We start from the raw sequence: 25,393 nt of genomic DNA, 5'->3' as shown, positions 1-25,393 counted from the left end.
GAGGCAGAGGCAGAGGCAGGCAGATCTCTGTGAGTTTGAGGTCAGCCTGGTCTACAGAGTGAGTTCCAGACCAGGCTGGGCTATACAGTGGGATGCTGTCTCAGGAGGGGAGGGGAGGGGAGGGGAGGGGAGGGGAGGGGAGGGGAGGGGAGGGGAGGGGAGGGGAGGGGAGGGGAGGGGAGAGACACAGAGAGAGAGGACTGACAGTGCAGAGACTGGAGAATGACTAACAGTGTGAGCCGAGGCCTGTGCTCACCTGCTCTCTCTTGCCCTGAGTCTGAGGAAATGATTCACTCTCTCTAAGAATGTGCCACGCTTCTGTCACTTGTCACTTGTGACTGCCTTTCATTTCTCCTCTTTGATGCCTTTTGTTGAAGTTGTCACCGACATGTCCCTGTCCACCTTCAGTCCCATTTCTAACCTCTCGGCCCCATGAGCGAACCGTTCCTCTCCTCTCTTCAAAAGGGCAGGTCACTTTGTCCTGTATCAGAAGGCCTGGGAGAAGCTGGGTCTCCCTTTGATAGCAGACCACCTGGGTCCTTGGGAGGCCTGTGAAATTGATGGAACCTTATCTTAGAGACAGACAGAGGAGGCCAGGCTCCCTGCAGACACTACGGCCAGGCATGCAACTTAGAACCCAGCTGCTTCCGTGTGTCCCGGGAAACAAGGTCGGCTCTAGCCTTGGGACAACAGGAAGGTTCTGAGCAGTCCTCAAACCTCCTGTTGGTTGGTGCTCTGCAGAAGATCATGCTCGGGCCTGGGGAGTGGCTCAGCGGTCAGGTGCTTACTGTGCAAGCATGGAAACTTCTCACTCCACATCCCATGTAAAAGCCAAGCATGGCAGAATGTTCCTGTAACCCCAGTCCTGGTGGTGGCACAGGCAGAGACTGACTGACCTCAGGGGCTTGCTGGCCAGTCAGTCTAGCAGAAATGGCCAGCTCCAAATTGAATGAGAGACCCCCATCTCAATAAAAAATAAAGTGGAAGGGCCAGTGAGAAGGCTCAGAGTGTAAAGACACTTTACCGCCAAGCCTGACAACCTCAATGATCCCCAGTCCCCACATGACAGAAGGCGAAAACAGATTCCTGAAAGTCCATGCACACTGTGAGACAGACAGACAGACAGACAGACAGACAGACAGACAGACAGACAGACACACACACACACACACACACACACACACACACACACACTGTAATGTAAATTTTAAAAAGAAGTAAAATGGAAAGCAATAGAAGAAGACATCTAACAATGGCCTCTACACCTGCGCCACCCTAACCCCACACCCCACAAATGATGAAAGAGAGAGCATAGACTTGCCTGAAGACATTGGGGAGATGGGTTTGAGCCTCACTCTGATGCACAGTGAACGTCTGAGCCTGTAATCACCCGTCAGTCACAGCCTCCATCAACCAGGTGCCACTTGGAAGCCATAGGCCTGGCAAAGGGCTATGAATTATTTAAACCAATCAGTTGTCAATGAGGGGAACCATTCTGGGGTCAAATCCAAGGGGAACGCAGAGTGGCATTTTTCAGCCTACTCAGAGATTGTCAGATTAATTTTTACTTATTTATTTCTGACCTTACAGAAAACGTATTACCACAAGGTCAAAAACATTTCTCTCCATATATAATTTTAGAACTTCAGAAATAGAGAGACAGAAACTAGTTGGGTAAAGAGCATAGACGTGGGCCGGGCCTGTAATTCTGGCTGCCCCGGCTGCCCTACAGGCAGATAACTTAAACACTAGCGTTAAGAGTTTACCAGGGTCCCCTTGGAGCGGCAGGCAAGGGGAGCTGCTCTGAGTGGGTAATTCAGGCAGCAAAGCACAGGTAAGGGACCCAAGCCCCTCTATCCTGTTACCAAGAGAGTCGTTTTCTCTGTATGCATCTCTCCCTCCCTCCCTCCCTCCCTCCTCCCTCCCCTACCTATCTCTTCCTTTTTCTTTCCTTCTCTATCTCTATCTCCATGGTCTCACTGTATAGCCCAGGCCAGCCTGAAATTTCCTATGTAGCTCAGGCTGGCCTCAAACTTCCAGTAATCCTCTTTTCTCTGCTTCTGAGTGCTGGGATTCCAGGCATGCACCACCAAACCCAGTTTGGAAATCTTTTCCCTAACAGCCCAGTGACACTATCATTCTCTAAAGACAATAGCTCTTAAAAAGCTCCCCAAAGTCTCCAGCTCGGAGGATGTGGTGGTGATGTCGATACTTAGATCCTGCTGTGTTAGGAACTGGCACTGTCATTGGTTGAGTCGGGAGCGGGACTGGCAAGTCTTGGGTTTTGAAGGATGGCTCGGACTGGCCTTGCTGGGACAGGCCTGTAATCCCAGCTACTCGGGAGGCTGAAGCAGGAAAATGATGTGCTTTCGAGGCACTTGTCTGGGCGGCTTAGTGAGACCCTGCCTCAAAACAAAGAGTGGGGTTTGGTTTTGGTTTTGAAGGCACAGGCTGGCTGTGGAGACAGTTTAGTGTACACAAGTACTTCAGGCACAAGCGTGAGGACCTGAGTTCATATCCCCAGAACCTATGTGAAGAGCCAGGTATGGCTGGCCACATGTACCAGGAACCCCAGCGTGGTGACGGTTGGAGATCAGAACACTGACAGGACTCACTGACCACCAGCCTAGTGGGAAATTGGTGAGCTCTAGGTTCGGTGAGAGACCCTGTCTCAAGTGACTAAGACAAAGAGCGGGAGAAGGAGATAGCCAACATTCCCATATGTCCTCCACATATGTGTGCACACCTGCAAAACACACACACACACACACACACACACACACACACACACACACACACACACACACACACGAGGCTCAATGGTAGAGTGCCTAGGTAGTGTGCAACTCTAGGTTTAATCCCAACTCCCATAGCCCCCCAAAAAGATGGACTGGGCTTGGGAAATGAGGCAGTAGGCAGAGCACTGAACCCTGGATGCTGTCTCTATCATAGCCCCAAATATAAGAGGATAGACTCTCCCTGGTCTACCTGGGCCACACACACAGATGTGCAGTTTTATCAGTGAAGTGGGGACCCCTACCTGACTTGTCTTTAATTATCTTTCATGGTTGCTGCCCAGCCAGCATCCAGGGTTGGCCACAGGATCTGGTGCATGATGGATGGCTAATGAATTTTGCTGTGAGTGGTCTGAGTGAATGAAGGCTGTAAAGAGGTGCTTACAGTTAGATAAACAGTCTGTAGATGCTCAGTCAGGAAGACTTGATCTCTACTCCAAACATGTTGTCTAAATATGGGAAGAAAGCAATCTTATGAACACACATGCCACACATAATACACCCCTGCGCGCGCGCACGCACACACACACACACACACACACACACACACACACACACACACACACACTACAGAGCACACAACCATTGGGCAGCCAGCCAAACATTAAATCAGGTGGTTAGAGTTATTTTTTTGTTTTTCGAGACAGGGTCTCATTACATACCCCTGACTGTCCTGGAACTCACTCTGTAGAGCAGGCTGGCCTCAAACTCAGTGATCCACCTGCCTCTGCCTCCCAAGTGCTGGGGTTAAAGGTGTGCACCACCACAGCTCAGCATAGTTAGGGCTCTTGAGTGTAAAATCAAAGAGAATTTTCTGGCATAGTCTAGACCTCAACCACATCTTCAAGGGATAAACCTGAACCCATCTGGGGGAGAGAGGGGAGAATGGTGTTTAATTTTATATATTAACTGAGCTAAGGGATACCCACATCACTGATACAACTGCATCTCTGTGTGTGAGTGTATGTGTATGTGAGTGTGGGTTTATGTGAGTGTATGTGTATGTAAGTGTGTGTGAATGTGTATGTGAGTGTGGGTGTGTGAGTGTATATATGTTTGTGTGAATGTGATTGTATGTAAGTGTGTGTGTGTTTGTGTGTTTGTGTGTGTGTGTGTGTGTGTGTGTGTGTGTGTGTGTGTGTTTATTTCTAGAAGAGATTAGTATTTGAACGACTGGACTCAGGTTTATCAATGTGAGCGGGCACCATCCACCAACTACAGATGGACCAAATAGGAAGAAAAGGATATGAAGTGGAGTTGTTCCCTTGCCCTCCCGGGTGTAGTGGGCACACCCACTGTTCTGGTTTCACTCTGTTGCTGGAACAAAGACTTTGGCCAAAAGCAGCTGCAGGGAAGACAGTTTACCTGGCTTACACTTCCAGGCCACCGTCTGTGGTTGAGGGAAGTCAGGGAACCACGGAGGAGCGCTGCTTGCTGGCTCACTGGCTCGCCCAAAGACCTCGTGCTCAGCCAGCTCTCTTCCTTCTTTAAGATTGAAGATTTATATTTTATGGATTTAGGTGCTTTGCCTGTGTGTATCTGTGCACTACATGTGTGCCTGGCACCCACAGAGGCCAGCGAAGACATCAGCTCCTCTGAAACTGTAGTTCCAGACAGTTGTTAGCCTACATGTGGGTGCTGGGAACTGAACCCCGGCCCTCTGCAAAGTGCTTTTAACCACTGAGCCATCTCTCCAGCCCAGAATCACCGGCCCAGGGTGTTATATATCCCACAGTGATCTGACACTCCTACATCAGTTAACATTCAAGATGCACCCCACAGACATGCTCACAAGCCAGTCTGATCTAGGCAGTTCACCACCTGAGGCTCTCCTAGATGACTCTGAGCTGTGCCAAGTTGGCAGTTCCAGCTAACCAGGCCATTCCCCTTCTCCTTGGACACAGGTGCTGCTGGGACTTGGGTCTTTGGACTCAGAACAAGGCTTAGGCCACTAGTCCTTTAAGCTCAGACCCAGCTGTACCCCTGACATGTCTGGTTCTGCCATGCCAACTGTGCCCATGAGAAGGGATAGATGAAGATTTTTCAACCTACCCAATTTCTCTCCTCCCCGGCCCCCATTCTCTGCCCTTCCCCTTCCTCCCTCCCTCCCTCCTCCTGCCCTCTCTCCATCCCATTGGTGCTATTTCTCTCAAGAACCCTAACACAGCTGAGTGGATGTGCAGGAGGATGCTCCGTCCTTACACCACCTGGGAGCTTGGGCTTGTCCTGGAAATCCACCCTCTGAGCATGCCCAGGATGAGGCAGCCATCGGAGAGTGAGGGACTAGGTAGGGGGGCAGGGAGAGGGGGCAGGGAGAGGGGCCTCTAGCTACAGAAGCAGTAGGCCTGGTGCCCTCCCCTCTGAGCTGGGGCACTAGTATGACCCGCCTCAGAAGCTGTGGGGAGATCTGAGGCGTGCGCGTGGGTTAAAGGCTCAGAACAGCGTGCGCGCACGAGGCGAGGGCAAGGCAGGCTTTCTGTTTGATGGTGGTTAATATCCTGAAGGAGCTTGAGCTGAGAAGTAACAGCATGGATGAACTGTTTCAGGAAGCCAAGTCTAGCAGAGCAAAAAACCAAGATAATTACCAGATATTTAGGCCAGAAGAGAACTGATTAGCATAGCTCTGTAAGGCACACTCAGCAACACCCAGTGACCTGATTTCTCAAAGGAGAAACACAAACCTTTGCTCTATCCCTCCTGCTCCAGAGGCAAGAAGGCAGGCTGGAGTGGCCGCCCCTGGCTATCTGTCTAAGGGCCTCCGCCCAGGAGAGAAGCAGCCCCCCCCTCCCCCGGGGTTGGAATAGGACGTGCTTTATTACAACTTGGGAAACATGAGAGCTCCTCAGGCCAGTGTGTTCTTGTTTTCTTTTGGTTTTATTTAAGAGGTAGGATATTTCTAGATTGCCCAGGCTTGCTTCAAACTCCCAAGCTCACACCATTCCTCCTACCACAGTAGCTGAGACAGAAAGTATGTGCACCATGCCCAGCAAATGCTCTCCTTTTCTGAAGCCAAAGTCATCAGGCAGCCACCAACTTAGACTTCGTGCCAATCATCCAGTTGGCCTGGGAGGGGGTTACAAAGGCTTGGGCATGATCCATCACTATCCAAAGGGGTCAGATCAGTCATGGAGACTGCTCAGAGTGATAAAGTGAGGAGGAGGAGGAGGTAGGATCATACTCTAGCAAGGGGCTGTATGGTGGTACTAATGAAGGAGTAGGAGATCTAGAGCCCACCAAGACTTGGAAGGAGCTCTCCAAGGTAAGAGTGAGTCTTCAGTGTGACTCCATGTTGGATCTGGGCCTGGGACAGGAAGGTGGTTTCAGGGGAAGAAGCACAGCAGTGCCCAGAGGTTGAAGAGCCATGGACACTGGGTCCATCAGGAGCACAGAGTGTGATGGGAGGGAGCCAGGACGCAGAAGGGAAGCAGGCCAATGATGGCCTTGAGAGCCAGGCTACAAGTGTGGTTTCCTCTGAGGGCAAGGAAGAGCCTCCACCCACACACATTTGGGAAAAGGTTCCCAATTTTTTATAGTGATAAAATGCATATAACATAGAATTTGCCACCTCAATCATTTTTTGAGAAATGGCCAGTGTTGAGATTCATTCAATGGTGTTAAATATGGTCTGTGGTGTGGGATACCATCAGTGGTGTGGGATACCATCGTGGTGTGGGATATCCTCAGTGGTGTAGGATACCATCATGGTGTGAGATATCCTCAGTGGTGTGGGATACCATCAGTGGTGTGAGATATGGTCAGTGGTGTAGATACCATCAATGATGTGAGATATCCTCAGTGGTGTGAGATATTCTCAGTGGTATGAAATACCATCAGTGGTGTAGATATCATCAATGATGTGAGATATGGTCAGTGGTGTGAAATATCCTCAGTGGTATGAGATACCATCAGTGGTGTAGATTCCATCAGTGGTGTGAGATATGGTCAGTGGTGTGAGATATGGTCAGTGGTGTAGATACCATCAGTGGTGTGAGATATCCTCAGTGGTGTGGGATACTATCAGTGGTGTGGGATACCATCGGTGGTATGAGATACCATCAATGGTGTGAAATATGGTCAGTGGTGTAGATACCATCAATGATGTGAGATATGGTCAGTGGTGTGAGATATCCTCAGTGGTATGAGATACCATCGGTGGTGTAGATACCATCAATGATGTGAGATATGGTCAGTGGTGTGAGATATCCTCAGTGGTGTGACATACCATCAGTGGTGTGAGATATCCTCAGTGGTGTGAGATACCATCAGTGGTGTTAAATGTGACCAGTACTATCAGATATGGTCATGTGCAACCATCTCTACCATCCACCTCTGGAATGCTTACTATTATAAAACCGAAACTCTGTGCCCATTAAACACTAGTTCCACATTCCTCTCTTCTCCAATCTTTGACACCCCATTCCATTTTCTGTCTCTAAAGTTTTGACTATTTTAGGGATCTCATATATCACATGGTATTCATTTTTTTTTGGATTATGCTAGTTTGTGCTACAGGTTCTAAACCTTGGTGTCATCCCACTACCTCATGGTGGTCCCTGTGGAAGAACTTTCTGTTTTCAGGCTGAATAATATTCCATGGGATGGATACACTACATACACCACCAAGGGTCATATGGAGGACTTTGGGTCTTCAGCTGTAAACAAGAATATGCTGACAGCTCTCACCCCTTCGGCTCTTTTGTCTGTGTGCCCAAAGTGCAACTGCTGAGTTGTGTGGTCATTCTATTCTTAAGTTTAGAGGGACACCCATACCATTTCCACACTGGTTGCACCATTTACTTAAATCTTACCCACATTGTGCATTGTGCAGCGTTCCAGTTTCTCCACCTCCACCAACACTCTTTACTCAGGCTCTTAAAAGCAGGCACACTAATGGGTGATGTGTCTTCTCAGTGTGAGATAGACTCACAGCCCCTGGGGTTAGAGACACAGAGCATTGCTGTGTGTGTGTGTGTGTGTGTGTGTGTGTGTGTGTGTGTGGCCATTCCTCCTGGGGAGATGTTGATTTTGGTCCTTTGTTCATTTCTGAATTGAGCAGTGTGTGTGTGTGTGTGTGTGTGTGTGTGTGTGTGTGTGTGTGTGTGTATGCATTCATGTGTGCATGTACTATGTATATATGTATGTGTTTTCCCATGTGTGTATGTATGTGTGTACATGTATATGTGTATGTGTGTATGTATACATATACATAGATGTTTGTATGTGTATATATGTATGCATATGTGTGTGCTTGTGTGTACATGTGCAACTATGTGTGTGCCTTCACACATTTGTGCATGTACATATTTATGTATGTATGTGTGCATGTAAGTGTCTTGGCATATGCATATGTATATGTATATGTGTGTACACGTGTGTACATGTGTGTACATGAGCAAATGCATGTATGAACATGTTCATTCATGTACATGTGTATGCATACGTGGGCATGTATGTGTGTGCAGGTGTGCCTGCATAGATGTGTATGTGTGTAGAGATATGTGTGAGTGTGGGTACATGTATGTGTGTGCATGTGTCATGTGCATGTATATGTGTGCATGCATGAGCATGTGTGTGTTTACTCATGGAATTTAAAAAGGAAGTATCATGAGAAGGCCTACAGTGATGACAAGCTAGTGTGTGACAGAGAGGGAGTGTTTGCCTAACAGGCTGGAGGCCCTGGGCTTGTTCCTCAGCACTGGAAACATTGAATGCAGTAAAGACAGCAGCTCTCATCTGTTGAACATACCAGCGACCATGAGAGCTCTGTGTGCACTGGCTCATTAGCCATCATCAAAGCCCTGTGAGTCTGGTGTGGCTTTGTTCCTTGCTTAGAGATGAGGACATGGATGTCCAGTACAGTTAGCCACTGACCCAGGACTCAGCACAGGAGTGGGCTGACGAGACCTCTAACCTAGGCCGAGCCTAACACTAATTGTGGGCTCTACTGTGCTAGCAATGTCCTCCGGCTGCCTGAAAGGTAGATACTGGGAGGGAAGCAGAGGACTTGGAAAAGAGTGAGGAGTTACGGGAAATAAACCTGAGTGGCCACGCACATGCCCCAGCCACCTGCCATCCCCACCTTCCTTCCATGTCCTGCTGTCCTCCTGGAAGGGCCCTCTGCCCCCATCAGCTCCCAGATACCCGCCTGACCTTCTGAGGGTCCTGCCTCAGTGCCATCAGAGCTAAGTGTCAATCAGAAACTCTGTTTCCAGGTCTATTCTCTCTACACTTCCGCTTTAAATGTGTGCCCCCTCCCTACTAAAATTCCTGTCTTGACATTTTCCTTTCTTGCTTTGTAAACATTAGGAGCGGGTGCCGATAAGAGACGGTCCCCTTTATTCTACGCCAGTCTAGCAGATGTAATCAAATTAGGCAAGGCCTTTGGTGAGCACACTCCAGCTGCCTCCTCCTTCCTCCCCCGCCAGCCCTCCCGGATCAGGTCTGTCAGGAGGCTTTACAGAGAGTCAGAAGCCAGCCTGGAACAGAAGTTAAATCCTGGTCAGTCCACAACCCGGTGGGAGACCTGGATGGGCTGATCTCTCTGAAGCTGTGTGTGATCTGTGCCCGGCAGGGAGAGGGCATGCAGCATCCACAGCACCAGAATTAACATTGCATTCTGATGTGACTTTGGTGACATTAACCTTGTCCAGGGCCTGGCACCCAGAGAAACACCACGTAGGGGATCAATAAACACTTTTCAATGAATGAATGTTGGGATGGATGAATGAAGGCACACATCTCTATTTCTTGGTCTCTTAGGTGTGTGTGACCCTGAGCCTCCTTCCTCACTCCCCCCCCCCCCCCCCGACTCTGTCTTACTCTGCCAGCTATGGTGCATGAGGCCATTGGAATGAGGCCTGAAAAATATCAAGTTCCAGATTTTTCCAGCCACTCTCAAGCCATGCCTAGTACGAGGAGGATGGGCAAGTGGGAAGAAGCTTTTAGCCAGGTGGGACAGAAGAGAGCTGAGACACCCGGGAACCAATGAGCGCAGGAGCTGGCATTCCTTAATGAACTCAGGTGTGGCCCTGTAGGCAGAACGTGTGCCTGTTCTGGCCACTGACAGCCTGGTTCCTGCTGAACCTCTTCAGGGCATTGGTGCCCTTGGTTAGAAGCCGGGTCACGTGACTGGGCCCTGTGTCCTGAATTCCCTTGTCTTCCAGCCCCCTACAGATGGGAGCCAGCTTAGGACTACCTTGTTCTTGCCCAGGACACAGCAGGTCCCCATGACGCGGCCCTGCTCGACTCTGAACAGTACCAGGCAGTGATCTGAGGCGCCCGGGGACACTGAGGACTGGGAGCCATGCGAGCTCTTTGGATGTCTGCTTCCCACAGCTTGCAGGAGAGGCCCCCTCGAGACACATTAATAAAGATTAAAGGTCTCTCTTGTCCCTGTGATCTTCGCCGTGTCAAAGGGAAGACTCGCTCTTCCATCCTTCTCTCTACCGTTTATTAATATTACAGAGTTTGCTCTAGAAAGGAAAAGCTTCAGGTACCCGGAGGAGATGGCGCTGGGAGTGCTGTCACTTCCGTATCATCTTATCAGCTTGTTCCGAGCCCTTCACACAGCAGTCACCAGAAATGCACTGTCCCAGAGTCGGGGAGGAGGGAGGGGGGCTCTTTCCTGTAAAGTACAAATAACTCAAAGGCTATTCAGCCTAGGAGCCTTGGAGCCATCTTGGTTCACAGGGCAGTGTGGTCTAATTGTCAGTTCGGTCGGGGAAAGGGACCTGCCTGTCCTCACTGTGTCCACTGAGCATGCTGTCCACGGCAGCTGATGGATCGGGCACATGACGCGATGGGTAGGAAGGACTTCCTCTCCCACGGCTTTTGCTCCCAGTGAAATGGGGGGTGGGGCGGTAATGAGTTCTGGAGATAGGAATCTGGGGTCCTTGTGTGCCCCAGCTTTTCTTCTTTCCCTTTCAACTGTAATTGTTCTAGCAATGCATTATGAGTGCTCAGGATCTGCTCAGCCACTCTCATTGGCTTCCCTAGACGGCGCAGGGCCCTGGGGACACAGAGCTAAGTACATCAAGGTCCACTAAAACAGAAATGCATAACCGATGCCTGAGGGAGCAGCAGAAAGCTTAGGACTTATCTGGGTTTGAATTCCGGCTCTCTAAGTGTGGGAATTGTCTGCAAAGGACTCAGCCCAGTGCCTGGGACACAGACATGCAGTCACCTTCTCCATGCTGCTGACTGGGGTAAATGTCAGGTACCAGGGTGCCAGGCCAGAGGGTGTCAGGAGGGAAGACATCCTGGAGGAGGAGGAGAAAAGTCAGTCTGGCAAGTTTGGAGATTGAGTTGGATGAGTGAGGTATCAGCCGGGGAAGGAAGCAGGAGTTGGGGCAGGGAGTGACTGAATGAGAGAATGAATATATGAATGAAGCCCAGCCTCACAAATAACTCCATTAGCCCCATTCTCCAGAAGAAGAAACTGAGGCTTGGACAGATTAAGAATATTGCCACGATCCCAAAGGATCAGGGTGGAAACACAACTTGGATCCATTCAGTGTGTGCCCAGGCTCATCAGGCTGCCTGACCTTTAACCTCAAAGGTTTTCTCATGTGACAGGATCTGAACCAGGTCCCCTCACAGCCATGGAACTGTAAGCTTCAGGTGTCTCTTTCATGTGTTGGCAAGCAGTAGATCCAGCTACAAGTCTCTGCCATCTGCCTGGGAAGCTATGCTCCATGACAAAGCAAGCCTATGATAAGACACGAGAGACGAACAGGGATGCCCTCCACAGCATTTGTTCCTAGGGACGGAACTGTACACCACAGCCCCTGGAAGCCCACAGTGCCCCCTCCTGAAACCTTTGAAGAAGGCTTAGTGATCAGCCCCATTCACAGGCAGGACACCAGCCCCGAGGATGACTGATGTGTTCCGAGGCACTCTGCTTAGATGTGGCAGAGGTGGGCAGCCAGTTCTACCCCTCCTCCTTTTTGCCAGCTGGGTAGATAATAGGCCTCCATCTCAAACATGGCCTCAGGAACCCGGTGTTAGCCTGCAGGAGGGATAAGAAAGCTACATCAAGGTTAGGAAGGCCTCCAGAACCACACAGACATCTGCCCCCGGCCCTTGCCATTTCATGACCCTGATGGAGGCACACAGAACACATGACTGTTTGAAAGACCCCCTCTTTCAAGCACCAGGGGGCTGATGTCACAGTAACAAGAACAGTGGTATAGAAATGTATAGCCTGCATACATCCAAACACAAACACACATCCCCAAGCAGCAGCCACCACATGTTTGTCCATCAAAGGCTCACAAGGCACCATGCCCTGTGCCAGGCACCTAGAGTCCACCTCATCCAGTCCCCCGATCGCCCTGTGTCCATATCACTTTTGTGTCCTAGATGGGAAAACTGAGGCCAGAGAAAACGAGTCATTTAACCCAAGACAAACAGTTCCTAAGAAACTGGACTGGGCTGGAGAGATGGTTCAGCAGTTAAGAGCACATACTGTTCCTTCAGGGGACCCAAGTTCAATTGCCAGCACCCACACTGAGTGTCTCACAACCACCTGTATCTCCAGCTCCAGAGGATCCAGCACCCTCTTCTGGGCTCTCTAGCCACCTGCACTCACATAGGTGCATTCACACACACACACACACACACACACACACACACACACACACACACACACACACGACTAAGAATTAAAAAGAAACATTTTTTATTAAAGGAAAGAAAGTAGACCCTCAAAGCTTAAGAAACTACCTAAGAGTGGGAGCTGAGTGGGTGGTAATTCAGGGGTTCCCAGGCAGCTACCCTCTATGCTTGTTCATCAGCCTATGCCGGCCAACCCTAGACATACCCAACCATGGAGCACCCTGGGAGCAAACACATTAGTGAGCAAGCTGTCTCATGGCACTCCTGCTGGGCTGGTCAGACAGACAGACAGACAGACAGACAGACACACACACACACACACACACACACACACACATGCACGCACACACACACGAGTTGTCCTTTCTCACCTAGGCAAGGAGGACCCAGGCTGGCAGAGAAAGGAGGCCATTGAGCTGAAAGTAGCAACATCTTTGCTTGTGTAGGGGACACGGCTCCATGTGCTCAATTCCGCTTGAATCACGCTGGCAAGAGTTCCAGGAGCAGCATGGAGTTTCCTTGTGATTTTCCAAGACAGAAAGTGAGAATGGGCTGGAAGGAAACCAGCCACGGAAAGCATGGTAAGGAAATGTGACAGATGCTCCTGCATGCCGCACATCTGAGAGATGGGCCACCCATAGGAGCCTGGTCATGGGGCATCTGCTGGAGACGGTCCTCAGGCGAGGGTGCGGGGACTTCCTGTTTGATCTGGAAGGGACCTCACCAAATATTTGCCAAATAGCTCCTGCACCGTGCCAAGTCCTACCAGGAGCACTGGGACTAGGAGGTGACTCAGGAGGTCTCTCTGCCTTGCAAGAGCTCACAGCCTAGTGAGGGACAATGACACATAAACATGCAAATCCATGCAAGAAAGCTAGCTGGGTCTGGGCTGAGGGTGGAGAGGTTGACCTGGGAGGCTGAAGCTTGCACAGGGACCAAGAGCAGAGGCATGATGGGAGTGCCCCTGCCTGTTCCCAGAAGAGGCTGGGCAGTCAGACCAAACTGGGAGGTACCAGGCCACTGGGCCACTGTCCTCCCTGCTGTTCCGCTGGCAAGGAGCCAAGGCGAATGAGTCAGGCTCTTCTGGGGGCTGCTTACTCAGGCAGTCTGTGGCAAGAGGAGCTGGGATGGGGAGAGAGCTCCTCTGGGGGACAGCTGGGGCCGTCCATGGACAGACAGGGTACCCCATCTGCTCCTGGACCCAAGCCGTTGGTACCAGTTGGCATTTGAGCCCAGATCTTTCTTTATACCCAAAGCAAAGTTCTCTGAGCACCAGCCTCTCCAGGAGAAAAGACAGCAGGGTGGCTTGAGGGCCACACCCACCTAGACCACCCCAGGGGCTTTGCTGAATCCTCAGTGGTAGAGAGCTCCTGCCTGGGTGCCTTAATCTTGCATTGGAGGTCCATGGACAGGCCCACACCTGTGTCCACTGGGGCACCATAGCATGCCTGACCATACTTGGGAATTCCAGGGCCCTGAGCGTCTTGCCACTGTACATAGTGGGATGTGCATCCTCTCTTCGCTTGATCACCGGGGAGCTGGGTTTGTGCTGGGGTATCCTGTCAGGCCCACTCTCTCTCACTTCTTTTCACCAACTTAGAACTTACATTGCCACCGTCACCTGCAGAGACCCCACGCACACACACCATCCCTGATGTTCTCTGCCCTTTCCCACGCGGTGTTCCAACGTCTCCCGTTAACTATACCTGAAGGGCAGTCTCAGTCTGGGAGCGTGCTGCGGTTCACTCTCTGTACACACCGGGCACTGCAAAGTCCACGTGGGCAGAAAGGGTCCTGCCTTGGTCACTGTGGGCTCCTGGTGTTGGAGCAGGGTCTGGAGAGGGACATGAGGAAGGAAGGGAGGGAGGGAGGGATTTTTAAAAAGACACGTGTGCCAGGCAGCCTGGCGTCTGAATCTTCACCCAACGCCCAGATGCCAGAAGCTGGCCTGTACACTCTTTATCCAATGTCTGACCTTGGTTTTTCCTCTCCTGGAAACTGGAAGCAATAGCTGCCCCTTGATTGTCTTAGGGTCCTGGTAAGGGTCCGATGAGAGCTTCTCTATGTCCTCCATCTCTGAGGCCCCATAGTCACTTCCGAGTCAACCCGGCTGTGCGTGCCATTCCCTGGCCCCTCTGTCGAGGGACCGCTCCCCATTTACACTAAGCTGCAGTCTGTCCTGACGTTGGATTGAGGGCTCCATCTCCCTCCACATAGAGTTTTACCTTTCTGCCTCCGGCTTAAGTTCACCGGCCATTTTTAGTTCACCCCTGTAGCTTTTTGGGGTCTTGCTCGTAGCTGCCTTCAGATTGGTGTCTTACAGCTACTCACAAACCACACTCCATAGCACCAATGTAAAACCTGGTGCCAGAGGTGCAAGCTTGGGCCCCCCCCCAAGGGCTTCCAGTGCAGGGGTAAGGCAGCCAGGAGGAGCTCTGGCTCTGAGACAGTGGAGCGGTGGGGTTGGGCCACGGCAATGCTCCCACGACCCCTGGATGCGGCAATGCACAGCCACACATGCGCATGTGGCAGATCTCTAGGACTGTCCCCCCACAGACTCAAAGTCCCTATGTATTCTGGGCTGCACGGTCCTCTCAAATCACCAGACACTTGGTGCAGAGAACCCAAGGCTCCGATTTTACCCCTTGCTGGGTTCCCAGAGGCCCAGAGTTCTAGGAACTCACTTGCTATTCCAGAGAAGCTCCCACCTGCTGGTCACGATGGAAGAAATGCAAACCTCAGGATATTCCTCCTCATCACACAACTGTCCATCTTCACCAGTCAAATTTACTGTTCTCCATTTTTTAAATAAAAATTAGGGTTTTTTTTTTATTTAAGTTTAAAAAAAAACACAATCACAGAGTGTGACTCGTAGAATCTTGGGAGTAACTCTGGAGCCATGAGACACACTCAGATAGAAGCAACTCCAGGCCCCACATCCTCCAGCCCAGCTTCTGGAACAGCCCACATAGTTCTTCTCCCCGGCAGAGCCTTCCAGAGCCAGGATCCTGTTCCTCCCTGCTGAACCCACAAGCAGCCATGTGCCTTTCTTGCTAGTGGCTCCTACATTTGCTGTCTACTGTTGACCACAGGCAGGTCCCTCTCTATAATGTCCCATGGGTCTTCCATGCCTGTTGACCTCCCCCCCCCCAAAAAAAAAAGACAAAAAAGCAAGAAATCAGCTTTAGCCCCAGCCATGGAGCCACAGACATTTTCCACAAAATCACCACAAAGTACAACGTAAAACAAAAGATATGGCCCGTGAAGGACTACTCTCGTCCCTGGTAGACTTTGGATATGGATCCTCCCATCTCTGGGGGGGTGGGGGAGAGGGATCTGTGTTCCCAACACCAGGACACACGAATAAGCAGGATGCTCTCATGAAAGTCCTCACTCTCCTCGAGAGAGAGGAGATAGCCAACCAGCCCACCGAGCATAACAGAGGCCAGTGGAGAGAGGCACTAGGGATAATTAAGCCAGATGCGGTTTGGGGTGTGCCAACAGAGAAGGTCCCAGGGGCTTTTGTGAGAAGAACCCCCAAAAGAAGAGAAGGCAAGAGCCATCCTGTGTCTAGAGGATGAACTATGTGCATGGATGTGGTTTGCTAGACGAGTGCAGACATCACTGTCCCTAAAGGCAGAGCGTACAAGGGAGGGGACAGGTTGGGGACAGGCTTGGAAGACTTGACTCTGTCTCTGAGCACAGTGGGAGCCACAGGGAGGGTGGAGGGGAGGCCTGTCACAGACGAGGCATTCATGATTGACTGGTGGGCGGAGAGTAGGTCATGGGACTACAGCGGCAGCCTGGAAATCAGTCAGGGGCCATCACAGCATCCCAGGCACAAGAGGAGCTGGCTGAGAGCGGGAGTGGGAAGGAGAGGTGGGATACAGGCTGTGTGCTGAAAAGGAAGAGCACGGGATCGTTTCTGGCTCAGATGTGGGTCACTAGAAAAGAACAGGAGTCAGAGGTGAGTTTGAGTTTGGAGACCAGCTTCGTCCAAAACACCTGCACACTTGGCCGAGTCCTCGTCTCTCCCTTCCACACATTGCCCTGCTTATCTTCCGGGGAGCTGGCTTCCTGACTTTCTTGAGTTCCTGGTTTAAAAGGATTTGAGAGCCTTGAGTAAAGCGCAGTTAACCTCACTTACACCTCCTCCAGGGGGGCTGGCGTTTTCTGACCACTCTGGGCTTAGCTCTGGGCTGAATCTATGCAGCCAAACCCTGCTATGTGACTAGCACAAATGTGGGAACTGGTGTGCAGGCCCCTAGGAGCTGGCTCAGGAGTCCAGGGAGGCTTCTGGGAAAAGGTGATTCTTGGCCCAGGTTACCCTTAGCCCACCAAGACCTCTGCAGGAGCCGCTGTGTCACGAACCCAGCAGGCTGAGCTTGCGGGGCCCAGCCACATTGCAGACTTCCGAGTGGCTCAGTTCTGCAAAGATCCATGTACGAAGCCTGTCAGATCTGTAGACACCAGGATGCTCACCTACAGTCTCAGCATTCGGGAGGCGGAAGCAGGATGATCAGGAGGTCCAGGGTATGATCAGCTGTGCAGTGTGCTCAAGGCCAGCCTGGGCTACATTAAGACAAAACATGGGGAGGTGGAGAAAGCCAATCAAAGAGTAATCAGAAAACAATTTCTCATTTAAAAAAAAAATGAGTCCCAAATAATGGTTCCCACGTCTGAGTCTCCTCCACCAAACACATCCATTGCTCAGCCCTGCCTGGCGTCTGTTCCCGCCTCCATCACAGCTCACCCAGCCATGAGAACCTGGATTCACCTTTCCCTCCTGCCTCAGTGCCTTTCTTGGGCCTACACAACTAAGGCTCGGACACCAGTGTGGCAAGAACTCAGCCAGGACAGAGTGCAACTGTCTGAGTCCCGCCACAGACGGGCCAGACGCCCGGTGTCCTTCCTCCCCTGGAATGAAATCGCCCAGCTTGGGAAGAAATCAATATGCTGACATCCTAGACGACCCCGAGGGTTCTTATCAACCAAGATCCTCCGAGGAGCTGCCTCAGGTGGGACGCTTGCACCAGCCTGAGGCTCTGACAGCGTTTCATCCTGGATTGTTCCGTCTGGCTTTTGACTTCTGATTCCTCAAAGTCTCGGCTTTCCCCCCTAGAACCCCCTCCTAGGGCACGTCACAGCAAGGGGTATCATTGTAGAGTTCTCAGAAACAGGGTTTGAAAACTTCAGGAACAAAGGGCTATTCGTGGGCTAAAGCGTGCCAAGTTTCTTGGCGGGAACAGATTAAAGCGAGGACGCCGCCGATTGTTCAGGGAGAGCGTGACTAGCTCACTTGAAGAGAGGGGGGACTTTGCTATCACTCCCCTGCTTCCTGCCAGCTTGGAGACTCTTTTCTTCACCCAGTCCGATCTGAGCATCCCGCTGTGCTTTGGGATGGGAGGAGCTCGCTCACACTCAAGTGGGGGAGGGGCCACCAAAGGAATAAAAGAAGTAAACCGCAGAGCTTCTTGCTAGAAGCCATGAACACGATGGGTCGCGCCCCAGTCAATGAAGTTGTGGGCGCATTGTTCAATATACATTGCACATGTGTTTATACACACACAAAGAGTTTCAAGACAGACGCAAATCAAGCACAGGGCTCTAGACCCAGGGCCCATGTAACAGCCCAGCTCAAAAAGCTGCTTGAAGCCAGCCCTGCAGGCCATGTAGAGACAAAGGCACAGGGAGAAAACAAGAGCAAAATGTGGGCTTTCTGGGGCTGGAGAGATGGCTCAATGGTTAAGAGAGCTTGGAGAGGACCCGGGTTCAGTTCCCAGCACCCACATCCGGGGACTCACAACTGCCTGTGAGTCCTGCTCCAGGATCCGTTGCCCTCTTCTGGCCTCTGCAGGCACACACACACACACACACACACACACACACACACACACACACTTAAAAATAACAAACATTTTTTTAAGGGCTCTCTTTTCCAGGTAAAGACAGTTAGCGATTATACAGGGTAAACAGGGAAGAGCTTGGTAACGCTGAATAAACACATCTGAAGGAGAGAGAGAGGAACAAATAACATCTGGCAAGTCACAAATCCGTGATAAATAAAAGAAAGATGGCTAGCAGAGGAACTAGCAGGCACAAAGGTCCTGAGGCAGTGTTTTTGACCAGCGTGGAGACCACGGTGTTCAGAGCAAGGCCAGCAATGCTGGGATGAGACCACCATGGTAGCAGTGTCAAGAAGCAGTCACGTGAGAAGGATGCTAGCTTTGACTCCACACCAGGTGGCAGCCACTGGCAGGTGTGTCCCCTGCAGGCTGAACACCACTAAGGACAGCTATGAAAGGCACCCAACCCGAAACGATGAACTTACTCAAAACATTATGAAATTTTTTTCTTTTGGTGACTTGGTCATGCCATTCTCAGGGGTGAACTTTGTAGAGGACAATGTTGTGTCAGCGTGTCCAAAGGCCGGGCACCCCTGATAGGGGAGCTCCCAGAAAGGTAGCCTGGCTTGATTTGTGTTTCAGCACCTGCTCATCCATGTGCTGGATTAAGAACTGAATGTGGGGGAGGAGGGGCAGCGGGAAGAGGATAAATTCAGAAAGAGCGACAAGTCAGGCCGTTGCCACCCTCCAGGCAGGAGTCGGTGGGCAGCCATCATCGTGGTACTGGCTGGGGGCACCTTCTACAGAGGCAGATGGATGGCTGTGCTGAGTACTGAGAATCTGGGGGTGAAGTGGGGAAGGATCCAAGTCTTTCAACCTGAGCAGCAGAGAGAAACGGAGATGTGGGTTTTCTAGGAAGCCGGGGGTGGGGGAAGGGTGACCATCTGAGACGCCCTAAGAGAGATGTCATGTTGGAAGAGAGGGGAGGTCCCCAAGCATCACTGATGTGAGAAGTATGAGCCAAGTCTCTGAGGGCTCTGTGAGACTGGAAGTCAGTCTGAATGGCTTTTTGGTTTTTTAATTTTTAAAATTACATTTATGTATTATTTTGTGTGTGCATGTGTGTGTGTGTGTGTGTGTGTGTGTGTGTGTGTGTGTGTGTGCGCACATGTGGGCATGCCATGGCACACGCGTGGAAGTTGGTTCTCTCCTTCTACTGTGTGGGCCCCAGGGATAAACCTTGGGTCATCAGGCTTGGTGGTAGACACCTTTACCCACTAAGCCATATCTCTGGGCCCTTGAATGGTTTTTGTTAGTGAAAGGAGAAATATTAGGAACCTCCCAGTTACATGGATCCCTGAGGGTTGAGAGGAACATCACAGGGACCCAATATGGAAAGCAGTGTTATGATGAGGATGGGGGAGTTGGAGGAAAGGAACAGTTTTGGATGTTGGATGAGATGCTATGGTTACAGGAGAGAGAAAGGAAGTCATGCTCTTCCATTTCCATCCTCAGGAAACAGGGCTCCAGCACTGCCGTTGACTGGCAGGTCAAAAGAAAAGGTATTTCATCACTCAGAAAAGCCACGCTGTTAGGTCCAGCAAGGGAAGATGGGGGAATGTGCACCGGGAGACCTGGAAAGGAGGGGCAAAGAGAGAAATGGGGAACAGCCTGTGATTCAAGGCACAGAGGCGTACACCTCCTCAGTGAGTGCATGCCGGGGTGTTCTCAATAAGGGGGTGAGATCTGACTGGTGGGGACGTGGTGGAGGACAGTCATTCAGATCATGCTCTGAGAGCAACAGTTACCTAGGCCCAGCCATGCCACCAGACTCCAGGTGACCACTTTCACCAGGACAGATGACCAGCACAGAGCCTGGCTTTTTCAGTTGCTTGGCTTGGAAATTTTCTTTTTCATTTGGTGATAGGCTTGCTGGACACTTGCCCACAAATAGGTGGGGGTGTTCTATAAAGGCCTGGACTTCTGCCGGGCAAGAGCTTGCATAATTTCTCAGGCTGAGACCAGAGATGTGCTGGTAGAAGAGCTGGATGAAGGCGTCATGCTATGCAGCTGACGTCCTCCTTCTCTGTAGCCAAATGAGAGGTGTGTAAGGACAAAGGTGGCTCTCTCGGCTCTTGCCTCATCCAACAAAGATCTTGTGTTTACCTCGGAGTCATCCACTTATTTAGCAATAGTTCTTAAGTCTCCACTGTGTGCCTCAGTGCTGGGGACAGAGCAGGGAGCCACAGTGGGTCCAGTTCCTGTGTTTAGTGCATGTGTGCACAAGTATACACACACACACACACACACACACACACACACACACACACACACACACACGCACAGAGAGAGAGAGATGTACACATACACACATGCACATAGACACAGAGAGATGCATACATACATACACACACACATATACACACATATACACACACGCCGGGCGGTGGTGGCGCACGCCTTTAATCCCAGCACTCGGGAGGCAGAGGCAGGTGGATCTCTGTGAGTTCGAGGCCAGCCTGGGCTACCAAGTGAGCTCCAGGAAAGGCGCAAAGCTACGCAGAGAAACCCTGTCTCAAAAAACCAAAAAAAAAAAAAACCATATACACACACACACATACACACGCACACATGTATGCATGCACGCACGCAACTACATCATGTGCTGACCAATGTGAATGAAACACAGAGAGAGCTGGGAAGATGTGCAGCTGGGGGGTGAGGAGGTAAACTATACTAGAAGAAGAGGGATGGTATCTAAGCCACAGATGAGCAAGGAAAGAGTTTCCATATTGAGGTAACAATGTGTGCAGAGGTCCTGAGGCAGGAGAGCAAATAGAGATCATTAAGGACCAAACAGGAAGGCAAAGTGATTGGAAAGAAACCTGGAGTGGATGTCATCAGATTCTCATTGTTCAGTGTTCTTTTGGGCTCTACTGCCAATAACGAGATGAAAATAAACAAGAGGGATTAAAAGTGGGTCTTTGAGGAAGTTGCTACCACCATCCAGATGAGAGATAAAGGTGCTTGGACTCAGATGATGACGGGAAACAGAAGGCTTTGAAAGCTGAATCGATACTCCCGAACACAGCCAAGTACGTGTGAGGTCCAGAGAACTGAACATCAAGACACACAAGAGTCCGTATGCTGACTCATCACTGGCAACATGGCTCATCCACTAGGAACAGAGGCCCGCCACAGCTGCTCAGAGCCAACTGAAACCTTATGGTGATCTGAGAGAACCATTGCCCGCCCCTGGCATCAGATCAGTGCAGCAAGCCCGTGAGAAACTCTATCGCCAGAACTCCCCTCTCTCAGAAAGCCAGACTCAAGCACGCTCCCGAATGCCCTCCTTTGTTCCTCATCATGTGAGAGAGCTCAGCCTGTCACACGTGTCACAGGGGTGCCGCTGGAAAGGGGGCCGAGGGGAAAGGTAGCAGAGTGAACTGTGAATCCCACACCAAACAGTAGTGCAAAGTGCGTGGTTGGGGTGGCATGGCGTGACTGAGCCTCCAGGTGCCTGTTGGAGATAAGAAAATTGCTGTGTTCCAGGTTTTCACAGAAAACAAGCAAACATCTACCCAACTTTCCAGATTGGAATAGGCTTCTTTAATTTAATGGGAATATACACTACACACACACACACACACACACACACACACACACACACACACACACACACACACACACAACCGATTGCCAATCCTTACATCTATAGATGATTGCTAAAACCTGGCCACAGCCCTGCTGATGGCAGAGGATCATGTGCTTACCTCATTCCGACTCAACTCAGTCAAACAGCCTGCTCATGAGCCTGACATCTCCCTCTGTGTCACTGGACAATTTAATTCCAATGCACGTTGTCTTCAGCATGCTGTGGTCAGTGTCCTTATTTCAGATTTGAGTTAGGAAACACACTTGCAAGGAAAAGTCATTTTCATCAGCTGCAGTCAAACGTATCTGTTAAATAGAGATTCTCTATTTTTTAAAAAATGGGTAAATCTGGGGCTGGGGGAAACCGGCTCAGTGGGTAAAGTGCCTGGTGTTTGTACCTCTAGCTGAGGTCGTGGCCTTTGTGCCTGTGACCTCAGCACTGGGGCACAGAGACAGGAGGATTCCTGCAGCTTGCTGACCAGTCAGTCCAGCCAAATTGGTGAGCTCCAGGTCTGTCTCGGGAAAACAGTGAGATAGCGACTGATTGGGAAGAAGCTGATTCCAACCTCTAGCTAACACACACACACAAGTTCACTCATCTGCATGCACACACGTACACGTATATGATAAACAGACACACATCACACACACACGAATGGAGACAGCAGACAGTGAAGAAGAACGTGACTATGTGACCATGGCAAAACCTCTCCCAGGTGGGAGACAGTCATTTCACTCAAAATCAAGCCAAGCTTAAATTTTCTTTTTGAGACAGAGTTTCACTATGGAGTCCAGTCTGGCCTCAAGTGCATGATCCCCCTGCCTCTCTGCCTCCTGGATGCCTGGATCACAAGCAGCTCACTGTGCCCAGCTTTGGGACAGCATTTTATTTTTGACTGAGAAGCCCAACATGTAACTTTAAACTTTGTAAATACTATTTTTGAGATTATAATGGAATCGTATCATTCCCCTTTCCTTTTCCTCCTACCAAACTCTCCCATGTGACCCTCTTGTTCTCTTTCAAACTCGTGGCCTCTTTTTCTTCAGTTGTTGAGATACATAAACACAACCTTCTCAGCCTGTACAATGTTGCTTGTATGTGTGTACATTTTCAGGGCTGACCTTCGGCCCTGGGTAAGTGGTGGTTGTGCTCTTCCCTGGGGAAGATGGTTCCTTCCGCTCTCAGCGTTCCTTAGCTGCCTGTAGTTCTTTGTCTAGGGTTGAGGCCTCGTGAGCTCTGTTCGGTCCTTCTCCTCGTCCAGCTCGTGTTTAGGCATGGGTGCAGCACCACTAGAAGACACGGTCTCACGGCAAACTCCCTGACCCCCTGGCTCTTAGAATCCCGCCCCCCACCGCTTCTTTTGCAGTGTTCTCTCGGGTGCTGGAGCTATATCATAGATGCATCAGCCCAACACATAACTTTAACCACTGGAGTTTACATCATCCTCACGGTGCTGGCTGGTTCTATGTCAACTTGACACAAGCTAAAGTCACTTGAGAGGGGGAGTCTTAACTGAGAAAACCGCTTTCATAAGATCAGGCTGTACACAAGCCTGTGAGGTTATTTTCTTTATTAGTGGCTCATGTGGGAGGGCCCAGCCCATTGTGGGTGGTGCTATCCCTGGGCTGGTGGTCCTGAGTTCTTTAAAAAAAAAAAAAAGCAAGATGAGCAGCCATGGGGAGCAAGCCAGTAAACAGCACCCCTCCGTGGCTTCTGCATCAGCTCCTGCCTCCAGGGTCCTGCCCTGTTTGAGTTCCTGTCCTGACCTCCTTCAATGATGGACTATGATATGGAAGTGTGAGCCAAACAAACCCTTTCCTCCCAAACTTGCTTTTTGGTCATGGTGTTCCGTTGCAGCAATAGAAACCCTACCTAAGACCCTAACCCTAACCCTAACCCTACCTAAGACCCTAACCCTAAACCATCTCCCTTTGTCTCTGTCTCAAACTTTTTAAACTAATGTTGCTAAAATGTTAGCAAACATTGACAGAAAAGTTATGTTCAAAAGAGCTGGCTCTATGCAGGACATTCGCTATTGAAATGCATTTGGGACCCTTTTTAATTGGGGACACAGTGTTGCCCTTATGCTTCTTGTCACATTTGTCTGTGGAAATGGAACTTCTGCGAACTCAGAAAGAGCAAGTATGAGAGAGGAACCCCATACGTAGCTTTCCTTATGAGCTTCGTGTTCCGCTGGAGACACGTTATCTCCACAAAGCAGCTTAACACCCACAAAGGCCCATTTTCAAATCAAAGCATCATCCCCCACCACCACTACCAAGGGAGAAAATAGAGTCCCCCTCTAACCCTAGCCAATACAGACACATCGAAGACAATTATAAGCACGTGTAATAATAGTACATGGCTCACATTTCTATAGGAACTTTTACTAGATGATTCTCAGGTGCTTCGTAAACAGTGGTAAATTAGACTCCTAACATCCTCCCAAAGGGCCAAGAGATGCAGAGACACTGGCTCGTGCTCACCTCTGGGGTCCCTGTAGAGCTGTTTAAAAACCATACAGCACACAGGACCTGCGACCTCAGACCACAAGGGAAGCCTTTAGGATTCTAAGATGCAACAGAGCACTGGATGTGGGACAGGCATCTGTCTTGACATGTGGGTGTGATGGGAGGGGAGGAGAGTAAGTTTTTTCTTGTCATCAGTCATCGCTGCTCCCCTAGGGCTCAATCTATCCATGTCATGGCATAGCTCTACCAGCCTTGTGGCATCCTAGACATGATCCCATAACCAAGCAGCTTTGCCTTAAGAAATGTAGCCAGGTTTTTCACACATGCGCACATGTACACACACACACACACACACACACACACACACACACACACACACACACGAGACAGAGAAAGGGGGAGGGAGTTTCCAGACACTGCTAAGTTTGTAACAGGTAGTAACTCAGTTGCTCTTTGCAGTGACTCTCTTGGGAACTGATACTATTATTATAATCGATAGTATCATCATCATCATCATCATCATCATCAACACCACCACCATCATCATCAACACCAACACCACCACCACCACCACCACCACTACCACCACCACCATCATCATCATCATTATTTTACAAGTGAGGAGAGGGAGGCATAGAAGATTTAAATGTTTTCAGGACAAGTATGATGGCAAAGTCCTTTTACCCCATCATTCAAAAGGCATAAACAGGTGATTCTCTATGAGTTCAAGTCCAGCCTGGTCTACATGGTGAGTTCTAGGTCAGCTAAGATTGTATAGTGAGATCCTGACTCAAAATGGAAAGAAAGGAAGAATGAAAGAAAGAAAGAAAGAGAGAGAGAGAGAGAGAGAGAGAGAGAGAGAGAAAGAAAGAAAGAAAGAAAGAAAGAAAGAAAGAAAGAAAGAAAGAAAGAAAGAAAAGAAAAGAAAAGAAAAGAAAAATCAAAGAAAGACATAAATGTGCCCAGAGTCACTCAGCTACCTCTTAGGGTTGACATTACAGGCCCGTGAGC

The 25,393-nt window shown here is 50.2% G+C and overlaps 1 protein-coding gene and 1 long non-coding RNA gene across 2 annotated transcripts in view; one reads left to right on the top strand and one right to left on the bottom strand.

Moving 5' to 3' along the window:
- Positions 1-25,393, top strand: part of Cacng2 (calcium voltage-gated channel auxiliary subunit gamma 2) — a 129,820-nt gene that overhangs the window by 29,728 nt on the left and 74,699 nt on the right. The gene's annotated exons all lie outside the window — the stretch shown is intronic.
- Positions 9,593-25,393, bottom strand: part of LOC121824384 (uncharacterized) — a 77,066-nt gene continuing 61,265 nt past the window's right edge. Inside the window, exons 3-5 of the long non-coding RNA XR_013046501.1 lie at positions 14,117-14,244; positions 12,782-12,962; positions 9,593-11,802 (exon numbers count right to left, since the gene is read on the bottom strand). This is a non-coding gene — a long non-coding RNA (uncharacterized LOC121824384). The remainder of the gene's footprint in view (positions 11,803-12,781; positions 12,963-14,116; positions 14,245-25,393) is intronic.

The sequence above is a fragment of the Peromyscus maniculatus genome, chromosome 20 (genome assembly GCF_049852395.1).
Source record: "Peromyscus maniculatus bairdii isolate BWxNUB_F1_BW_parent chromosome 20, HU_Pman_BW_mat_3.1, whole genome shotgun sequence".
In the NCBI taxonomy this organism is placed as follows: Eukaryota; Metazoa; Chordata; class Mammalia; order Rodentia; family Cricetidae; genus Peromyscus; species Peromyscus maniculatus.
The sequence above is the reverse complement of the archived record's forward strand: the minus strand, read 5'-3'. Positions and strand labels throughout refer to the sequence as shown.